The sequence below is a fragment of the Anopheles funestus genome, chromosome 3RL, assembly GCF_943734845.2.
Source record: "Anopheles funestus chromosome 3RL, idAnoFuneDA-416_04, whole genome shotgun sequence".
NCBI classification, from domain to species: domain Eukaryota; kingdom Metazoa; phylum Arthropoda; class Insecta; order Diptera; family Culicidae; genus Anopheles; species Anopheles funestus.
In genome coordinates this window covers 71,317,954-71,329,002 of record NC_064599.1, presented here as the reverse complement: position 1 = coordinate 71,329,002, position 11,049 = coordinate 71,317,954, and the positions used below count along the sequence as shown (strand labels likewise).

The window sequence follows — 11,049 nt, the reverse complement described above, 5'->3', positions numbered from 1 at the left end:
TAATTGAATTTATTTGTGTTTTTTGTTGCATTGAGTAAATTAACATAAAGGCCAAATACATCAGTAACGGCAGAAAATTTAAAATTCCTATTAGCCATGAATCTGTCAACCCTTTGATCGTAGATATAAACGACATTGAAACATTGAAACAGTTACATGCCGTCCAGTTCATTTCCTCGTGAGCGTCGAACGGATTTTCGTCGTTCGAAGCCCGTACTGCCCCCGTATAACTCGGTCGGTATCCAACGGATCGCCAATCTTTAACCTATGGTCGATAGATGGCACCAATGGCTACATTTTCTTCTTGGACGGCCATGCCCTCAGATGTCTGTGCCAGAAATTATTCGAGGAACCAAGTTCCTTACCCTGTTTGAGAAAATGTAAAGTTTTCCTCATTTTTGCGCCAAGTTTTGGCTATAACTCGGTCGGTATCCAACGGATCGCCAATCTTTAACCTGTGGTCGATAGATGGCACCAATGGCTACATTTTCTTCTTGGACGGCCATGCCCTCAGATGTCTGTGCCAGAAGTTATTCGAGGAACCAAGTTCCTTACCCTGTTTGAGAAAATGTAAAGATTTCCTCATTTTTGCGCCAAGTTTTGGCTATAACTCGGTCGGTATCTAACGGATCGCCAATCTTTAACCTGTGGTCGATAGATGGCACCAATGGCTACATTTTCTTCTTGGACGGCCATGCCCTCAGATGTCTGTGCTAGAAGTTATGCGAGGAACCAAGTTCCTTACCCTGTTTGAGAAAATGTAAAACTTTCCTCATTTTTGAGCAATTCAGCAAAATTTTTAAATGTGATATATTTTATTGCGAATTTGTTGCAATAAGTTTCTTTTCACTCATATAATGCTTTACATTAAAAAAAGAATAAAAAATCAGAAAAAAATTTCAAAAAATTTTTTCACTCGATAATTTCATAAGGCTTACCCCTTACGATTTTTTTGAAAAATTTTGCAAAAAAAATAAAATTGATTTATTTTAATGCCAATTGGTTCAAAAAACTTTGTTTTCACTCAAGTAATGCTTTAAATAAAAAAAAGAGTGAAAAATAATAAAAAAATCAAAAAAATCAAAAAAATGAAAATTTACTAAGGCTCATTTTTGCACCAAATTTTGGCTATAACTCGGTCGGTATCCAACGGATCGCCAATCTTTAACCTGTGGTCGATAGATGGCAACAATGGCTACATTTTATTCTTGGACGGCCATGCCCTCACATGTCTGTGCCAGAAGTTATTCGAGAAACCAAGTTCCTTACCCTGTTTGATAAAATGTAAAATTTTCCTCATTTTTGCACCCAATTTTGCCTATAACTCGGTCGGTATCCAACAGATCGCCAATCGTTAACCTGTGGTCGATTGATGGCAACAATGGCTACATTTTCTTCTTGGACGGCCATGCCCTCAGATGTCTGTGTCAGAAGTTATTCGAGGAACCAAGTTCCTTACCCTGTTTGAGAAAATGTAAAATTTCCTCATTTTTGAGTAATTTAGCAAAATTGAAAAATGTGGTATATTTTAATGCGAATTTTGTTGCAATAAGTTTCTTTTGACTTAAATATTGCTTTAAATTTAAAAATGAATAAAAAATCAGAAAAAAAATTTAAAAAATTTTCAACTCGAAAATTTCATAAGGGGTACCCCTTGCCATTTTTTTGAAAAATTTTGCAAAAAAATTAAATTGATTTATTTTAATGCCAATTGGTTGCAATGAGTTTCTTTTCACTCAAATAATGCTTAAAATTAAAAAAAGAGTAAAAAATCTGAAAAAATTGAAAAAAATATAAAAATTTGAAAATTTCATAAGACTCATTTTTGCACCAAATTTTGCCTATAACTCGGTCGGTATCCAACGGATCGCCAATCTTTAACCTGTGGTCGATAGATGGCAATAATGGGTACATTTTCTTCTTGGACGGCCATGCCCTCAGATGTCTGTGCCAGAAGTTATGCGAGGAACCAAGTTCCTTACCCTGTTTGAGAAAATGTAAAATTTCCTCATTTTTGAGTAATTTAGCAAAATTGAAAAATGTGGTATATTTTAATGCGAATTTTGTTGCAATAAGTTTCTTTTCACTTAAATAGTGCTTTAAATTTAAAAAAGAATAAAAAATCAGAAAAAAAAATTTAAAAAATTTTCAACTCGAAATTTTCATAAGGGGTACCCCTTGCCATTTTTTTGAAAAATTTTGCAAAAAAAATTAAATTGATTTATTTTAATGCCAATTGGTTGCAATGAGTTTCTTTTCACTCAAATAATGCTTAAAATTAAAAAAAGAGTAAAAAATCTGAAAATATTGAAAAAAATATAAAAATTTGAAAATTTCATAAGACTCATTTTTGCACCAAATTTTGCCTATAACTCGGTCGGTATCCAACGGATCGCCAATCGTTAACCTGTGGTCGATAGATGGCAATAATGGGTACATTTTCTTCTTGGACGGCCTTGCCCTCAGATGTCTGTGCCAGAAGTTATGCGAGGAACCAAGTTCCTTACCCTGTTTGAGAAAATGTAAAATTTTCCTCGTTTTTGAGTAATTTAGCAAAATTGAAAAATGTGGTATATTTTAATGCGAATTTTGTTGCAATAAGTTTCTTTTCACTTAAATAGTGCTTTAAATTTAAAAAAGAATAAAAAATCAGAAAAAAAAATTTAAAAAATTTTCAATTCGAAATTTTCATAAGGGGTACCCCTTGCCATTTTTTTGAAAAATTTTGCAAAAAAAATTAAATTGATTTATTTTAATGCCAATTGGTTGCAATGAGTTTCTTTTCACTCAAATAATGCTTAAAATTAAAAAAAGAGTAAAAAATCTGAAAATATTGAAAAAAAATATAAAAATTTGAAAATTTCATAAGACTCATTTTTGCACCAAATTTTGCCTATAACTCGGTCGGTATCCAACGGATCGCCAATCGTTAACCTGTGGTCGATAGATGGCAATAATGGGTACATTTTCTTCTTGGACGGCCTTGCCCTCAGATGTCTGTGCCAGAAGTTATGCGAGGAACCAAGTTCCTTACCCTGTTTGAGAAAATGTAAAATTTTCCTCGTTTTTGCACCAACTTTTGCCTATAACTCGGTCGGTATCCAACGGATCACCAATCTTTAACCTGTGGTCGATAGATGGCAACAATGGCTACATTTTCTTCTTGGGCGGCCATGCCCTCAGATGTCTGTGCCAGAAGTTATTCGAGGAACCAAGTTCCATACCCTGTTTGAGAAAATGTAAAATTTCCTCATTTTTGAGTAATTTAGCAAAATTGAAAAATGTGGTATATTTTAATGCGAATTTTGTTGCAATAAGTTTCTTTTCACTTAAATAGTGCTTTAAATTTAAAAAAGAATAAAAAATCAGAAAAAAAAATTTAAAAAATTTTCAACTCGAAATTTTCATAAGGGGTACCCCTTGCCATTTTTTTGAAAAATTTTGCAAAAAAAATTAAATTGATTTATTTTAATGCCAATTGGTTGCAATGAGTTTCTTTTCACTCAAATAATGCTTAAAATTAAAAAAAGAGTAAAAAATCTGAAAAAATTGAAAAAAATATAAAAATTTGAAAATTTCATAAGACTCATTTTTGCACCAAATTTTGCCTATAACTCGGTCGGTATCCAACGGATCGCCAATCTTTAACCTGTGGTCGATAGATGGCAATAATGGGTACATTTTCTTCTTGGACGGCCTTGCCCTCAGATGTCTGTGCCAGAAGTTATGCGAGGAACCAAGTTCCTTACCCTGTTTGAGAAAATGTAAAATTTTCCTCATTTTTGTACCAACTTTTGCCTATAACTCGGACGGTATCCAACGGATCACCAATCTTTAACCTGTGGTCGATAGATGGCAACAATGGCTACATTTTCTTCTTGGACGGCCATGCCCTCAGATGTCTGTGCCAGAAGTTATTCGAGGAACCAAGTTCCTTACCCTGTTTGAGAAAATGTAAAATTTCCTCATTTTTGAGTAATTTAGCAAAATTGAAAAATGTGGTATATTTTAATGCGAATTTTGTTGCAATAAGCTTCTTTTCACTTAAATAGTGCTTTAAATTTAAAAAAGAATAAAAAATCAGAAAAAAAAATTTAAAAAATTTTCAACTCGAAAATTTCATAACGAGTACCCCTTGCCATTTTTTTGAAAAATTTTGCAAAAAAATTAAATTGATTTATTTTAATGCCAATTGGTTGCAATGAGTTTCTTTTCACTCAAATAATGCTTAAAATTAAAAAAAGAGTAAAAAATCTGAAAAAATTGAAAAAAATATAAAAATTTGAAAATTTCATAAGACTCATTTTTGCACCAAATTTTGCCTATAACTCGGTCGGTATCCAACGGATCGCCAATCTTTAACCTGTGGTCGATAGACGGCACCAATGGCTACATTTTCTTCTTGGACAGCCATGCTCTCAGGTGTATGTGCCAGAAGTTATTCGAGGAACTAAGTTCCTTACCCTGTTTGAGAAAATGTAAAATTTTCCTCATTTTTCTGCAATTCAGCAAAAATTTTAAATGTGATATATTTTATTGCGAATTCGTTTGCAATGTGTTTCTTTTCACTCAAATAATGCTTTAAGTTAAAAAAAGAATAAAAAATCAGAAAAAAATTTCAAAAAATTTTTCCACTCGAAAATTTCATAAGGCTTACCCCTTACGTTTTTTTTGGGAAATTTTGCAAAAAAAATAAAATTGATTTATTTTAATGCCAATTGGTTGCAATGTGTTTCTTTTCACTCAAGTAATGCTTTAAATAAAAAAAGAGTGAAAAATAATAAAAAAATCAAAAAAATCAAAAAAATGAAAATTTACTAGGCTCATTTTTGCACCAAATTTTGGCTATAACTCGGTCGGTATCCAAAGGATCGCCAATCTTTAACCTGTGGTCGATAGATGGCACCAATGGCTACATTTTCTTCTTGGACGGCCATGCCCTCAGATGTCTGTGCCAGAAGTTATTCGAGGAACCAAGTTCCTTACCCTGTTTGAGAAAATGTAAAGTTTTCCTCTTTTTTGCGCCAAGTTTTGCCTATAACTCGGTCGGTATCCAACGGATCGCCAATCTTTAACCTGTGGTCGATAGATGACACCAATGGCTACATTTTCTTCTTGGGCGGCCATGCCCTCAGATGTATGTGCCAGAAGTTATTCGAGGAACCAAGTTCCTTACCCTGTTTGAGAAAATGTAAAATTTTCCTCATTTTTGAGCAATTCAGCAAAAATTTTAAATGTGATATATTTTATTGCGAATTCGTTTGCAATGTGTTTCTTTTTACTCAAATAATGCTTTACACTAAAAAAAGAATAAAAAATCAGAAAAAAAATTCAAAAAAATTTTCCACTCGAAAATTTCATAAGGCTTACCCCTTACGTTTTTTTTGGGAAATTTTGCAAAAAAAATAAAATTGATTTATTTTAATGCCAATTGGTTGCAATGTGTTTCTTTTCACTCAAGTAATGCTTTAAATAAAAAAAAACAGTGAAAAATAATAAAAAAATCAAAAAAATGAAAATTTACTAAGGATCATTTTTGCACCAAGTTTTGGCTATAACTCTGTCGGTATCCAACGGATCGCCAATCTTTAACCTGTGGTCGATAGATGGAACCAATGGCTACATTTTCTTCTTGGACGGCCATGCCCTCAGATGTCTGTGCCAGAAGTTATTCGAGGAACCAAGTTCCTTACCCTGTTTGAGAAAATGTAAAGTTTTCCTCATTTTTGCACCAACTTTTGGCTATAACTCGGTCGGTATCTAACGGATCGCAAATCTTTAACCTGTGGTCGATAGACGGCACCAATGGCTACATTTTCTTCTTGGACAGCCATGCTCTCAGGTGTATGTGCCAGAAGTTATTCGAGGAACTAAGTTCCTTACCCTGTTTGAGAAAATGTAAAATTTTCCTCATTTTTCTGCAATTCTGCAAAAATTTTAAATGTGATATATTTTATTGCGAATTCGTTTGCAATGTGTTTCTTTTCACTCAAATAATGCTTTAAATTAAAAAAAGAATAAAAAATCAGAAAAAAAATTCAAAAAAATTTTCCACTCGAAAATTTCATAAGGCTTACCCCTTACGTTTTTTTGGGAAATTTTGCAAAAAAAATAAAATTGATTTATTTTAATGCCAATTGGTTGCAATGTGTTTCTTTTCACTCAAGTAATGCTTTAAATAAAAAAAAGAGTGAAAAATAATAAAAAATCAAAAAAATCAAAAAAATGAAAATTTATTAGGCTCATTTTTGCACCAAATTTTGGCTATAACTCGGTCGGTATCCAACGGATCGCCAATCTTTAACCAGTGGTCGATAGATGGCACCAATGGCTACATTTTCTTCTTGGACGGCCATGCCCTCAGATGTCTGTGCCAGAAGCTATTCGAGGAACCAAGTTCCTTACCCTGTTTAAGAAAATGTAAAGTTTTCCTCTTTTTTGCGCCAAGTTTTGCCTATAACTCGGTCGGTATCTAACGGATCACCAATCTTTAACCTGTGGTCGATAGATGGCACCAATGGCTACATTTTCTTCTTGGGCGGCTATGCCCTCAGATGTATGTGCCAGAAGTTATTCGAGGAACCAAGTTCCTTACCCTGTTTGAGAAAATGTAAAATTTTCCTCATTTTTGAGCAATTCAGCAAAAATTTTAAATGTGATATATTTTATTGCGAATTCGTTTGCAATGTGTTTCTTTTCACTCAAATAATGCTTTAAATTAAAAAAAGAATAAAAAATCAGAAAAAAATTTCAAAAAAATTTTCCACTCGAAAATTTCATAAGGCTTACCCCTTACGTTTTTTTTGGGAAATTTTGCAAAAAAAATAAAATTGATTTATTTTAATGCCAATTGGTTGCAATGTGTTTCTTTTCACTCAAGTAATGCTTTAAATAAAAAAAGAGTGAAAAATAATAAAAAAATCAAAAAAATAAAACAAATGAAAATTTACTAGGCTCATTTTTGCACCAAATTTTGGCTATAACTCGGTCGGTATCCAAAGGATCGCCAATCTTTAACCTGTGGTCGATAGATGGCACCAATGGCTACATTTTCTTCTTGGACGGCCATGCCCTCAGATGTCTGTGCCAGAAGCTATTCGAGGAACCAAGTTCCTTACCCTGTTTGAGAAAATGTAAAGTTTTCCTCTTTTTTGCGCCAAGTTTTGCCTATAACTCGGTCGGTATCCAACGGATCGCCAATCTTTAACCTGTGGTCGATAGACGGCACCAATGGCTACATTTTCTTCTTGGACAGCCATGCTCTCAGGTGTATGTGCCAGAAGTTATTCGAGGAACTAAGTTCCTTACCCTGTTTGAGAAAATGTAAAATTTTCCTCATTTTTGAGCAATTCAGCAAAAATTTTAAATGTGATATATTTTATTGCGAATTCGTTTGCAATGTGTTTCTTTTCACTCAAATAATGCTTTAAACTAAAAGAAGAATAAAATATCAGAAAAAAATTTCAAAAAAATTTTCCACTCGAAAATTTCATAAGGCTTACCCCTTACGTTTTTTTTGGGAAATTTTGCAAAAAAAATAAAATTGATTTATTTTAATGCCAATTGGTTGCAATGTGTTTCTTTTCACTCAAATAATGCTTTAAATAAAAAAAAGAGTGAAAAATAATAAAAAAATCAAAAAAATCAAAAAAATGAAAATTTACTAGGCTCATTTTTGCACCAAATTTTGGCTATAACTCGGTCGGTATCCAACGGATTGCCAATCTTTAACCTGTGGTCGATAGATGGCACCAATGGCTACATTTTCTTCTTGGACGGCCATGCCCTCAGATGTCTGTGCCAGAAGTTATTCGAGGAACCAAGTTCCTTACCCTGTTTGAGAAAATGTAAAGTTTTCCTCTTTTTTGCGCCAAGTTTTGCCTATAACTCGGTCGGTATCCAACGGATCGCCAATCTTTAACCTGTGGTCGATAGATGGCAATAATGGGTACATTTTCTTCTTGGACGGCCTTGCCCTCAGATGTCTGTGCCAGAAGTTATGCGAGGAACCAAGTTCCTTACCCTGTTTGAAAAAATGTAAAATTTTCCTCATTTTTGCACCAACTTTTGCCTATAACTCGGTCGGTATCCAACGGATCACCAATCTTTAACCTGTGGTCGGTTTTGCACCAAATTTTGCCTATAACTCGGTCGGTATCCAACGGATCGCCAATCTTTAACCTGTGGTCGATAGATGGCAATAATGGGTACATTTTCTTCTTGGACGGCCTTGCCCTCAGATGTCTGTGCTAGAAGTTATGCGAGGAACCAAGTTCCTTACCCTGTTTGAGAAAATGTAAAATTTTCCTCATTTTTGTACCAACTTTTGCCTATAACTCGGTCGGTATCCAACGGATCACCAATCTTTAACCTGTGGTCGATAGATGGCAACAATGGCTACATTTTCTTCTTGGACGGCCATGCCCTCAGATGTCTGTGCCAGAAGTTATTCGAGGAACCAAGTTCCTTACCCTGTTTGAGAAAATGTAAAATTTCCTCATTTTTGAGTAATTTAGCAAAATTGAAAAATGTGGTATATTTTAATGCGAATTTTGTTGCGATAAGCTTCTTTTCACTTAAATAGTGCTTTAAATTTAAAAAAAAATAAAAAATCAGAAAAAAAAATTTAAAAAATTTTCAACTCGAAAATTTCATAAGGAGTACCCCTTGCCATTTTTTTGAAAAATTTTGCAAAAAAATTAAATTGATTTATTTTAATGCCAATTGGTTGCAATGAGTTTCTTTTCACTCAAATAATGCTTAAAATTAAAAAAAGAGTAAAAAATCTGAAAAAATTGAAAAAAATTTAAAATTTGAAAATTTCATAAGATTCATTTTTGCACCAAATTTTGCCTATAACTCGGTCGGTATCCAACGGATCGCCAATCTTTAACCTGTGGTCGATAGACGGCACCAATGGCTACATTTTCTTCTTGGACAGCCATGCTCTCAGGTGTATGTGCCAGAAGTTATTCGAGGAACTAAGTTCCTTACCCTGTTTGAGAAAATGTAAAATTTTCCTCATTTTTCTGCAATTCAGCAAAAATTTTAAATGTGATATATTTTATTGCGAATTCGTTTGCAATGTGTTTCTTTTCACTCAAATAATGCTTTAAGTTAAAAAAAGAATAAAAAATCAGAAAAAAATTTCAAAAAAATTTTCCACTCGAAAATTTCATAAGGCTTACCCCTTACGTTTTTTTTGGGAAATTTTGCAAAAAAAATAAAATTGATTTATTTTAATGCCAATTGGTTGCAATGTGTTTCTTTTCACTCAAGTAATGCTTTAAATAAAAAAAGAGTGAAAAATAATAAAAAAATCAAAAAAATCAAAAAAATGAAAATTTACTAGGCTCATTTTTGCACCAAATTTTGGCTATAACTCGGTCGGTATCCAAAGGATCGCCAATCTTTAACCTGTGGTCGATAGATGGCACCAATGGCTACATTTTCTTCTTGGACGGCCATGCCCTCAGATGTCTGTGCCAGAAGTTATTCGAGGAACCAAGTTCCTTACCCTGTTTGAGAAAATGTAAAGTTTTCCTCTTTTTTGCGCCAAGTTTTGCCTATAACTCGGTCGGTATCCAACGGATCGCCAATCTTTAACCTGTGGTCGATAGATGACACCAATGGCTACATTTTCTTCTTGGGCGGCCATGCCCTCAGATGTATGTGCCAGAAGTTATTCGAGGAACCAAGTTCCTTACCCTGTTTGAGAAAATGTAAAATTTTCCTCATTTTTGAGCAATTCAGCAAAAATTTTAAATGTGATATATTTTATTGCGAATTCGTTTGCAATGTGTTTCTTTTTACTCAAATAATGCTTTAAATTAAAAAAAGAATAAAAAATCAGAAAAAAAATTCAAAAAAATTTTCCACTCGAAAATTTCATAAGGCTTACCCCTTACGTTTTTTTTGGGAAATTTTGCAAAAAAAATTAAATTGATTTATTTTAATGCCAATTGGTTGCAATGAGTTTCTTTTCACTCAAGTAATGCTTTAAATAAAAAAAAGAGTGAAAAATAATAAAAAATCAAAAAAATCAAAAAAATGAAAATTTACTAGGCTCATTTTTGCACCAAATTTTGGCTATAACTCGGTCGGTATCCAACGGATCGCCAATCTTTAACCAGTGGTCGATAGATGGCACCAATGGCTACATTTTCTTCTTGGACGGCCATGCCCTCAGATGTCTGTGCCAGAAGCTATTCGAGGAACCAAGTTCCTTACCCTGTTTAAGAAAATGTAAAGTTTTCCTCTTTTTTGCGCCAAGTTTTGCCTATAACTCGGTCGGTATCCAACGGATCACCAATCTTTAACCTGTGGTCGATAGATGGCACCAATGGCTACATTTTCTTCTTGGGCGGCCATGCCCTCAGATGTATGTGCCAGAAGTTATTCGAGGAACCAAGTTCCTTACCCTGTTTGAGAAAATGTAAAATTTTCCTCATTTTTGAGCAATTCAGCAAAAATTTTAAATGTGATATATTTTATTGCGAATTCGTTTGCAATGTGTTTCTTTTCACTCAAATAATGCTTTAAATTAAAAAAAGAATAAAAAATCAGAAAAAAAATTTCAAAAAAATTTTCCACTCGAAAATTTCATAAGGCTTACCCCTTACGTTTTTTTTGGGAAATTTTGCAAAAAAAATAAAATTGATTTATTTTAATGCCAATTGGTTGCAATGTGTTTCTTTTCACTCAAGTAATGCTTTAAATAAAAAAAGAGTGAAAAATAATAAAAAAATCAAAAAAATAAAAAAAATGAAAATTTACTAGGCTCATTTTTGCACCAAATTTTGGCTATAACTCGGTCGGTATCCAAAGGATCGCCAATCTTTAACCTGTGGTCGATAGATGGCACCAATGGCTACATTTTCTTCTTGGACGGCCATGCCCTCAGATGTCTGTGCCAGAAGCTATTCGAGGAACCAAGTTCCTTACCCTGTTTGAGAAAATGTAAAGTTTTCCTCTTTTTTGCGCCAAGTTTTGCCTATAACTCGGTCGGTATCCAACGGATCGCCAATCTTTAACCTGTGGTCGATAGAC

General features: G+C 33.6%; 1 long non-coding RNA gene across 2 annotated transcripts; it reads right to left on the bottom strand.

The window, feature by feature from the left end:
• Positions 1–1,036: 1,036 nt before the first annotated feature.
• Positions 1,037–10,796, bottom strand: LOC125770812 (uncharacterized). 2 transcript variants are annotated; one of them, XR_007419242.1, is made up of 2 exons: positions 10,321–10,796; positions 1,037–1,359 (listed from the first exon to the last, which is right to left on the bottom strand). It is a non-coding gene; the product is annotated as an uncharacterized LOC125770812 (long non-coding RNA). The 2 variants fall into 2 exon arrangements; XR_007419241.1 differs by lacking the exon at positions 10,321–10,796 and adding an exon at positions 6,496–6,946.
• Between the last annotated feature and the right edge of the window lie 253 nt (positions 10,797–11,049).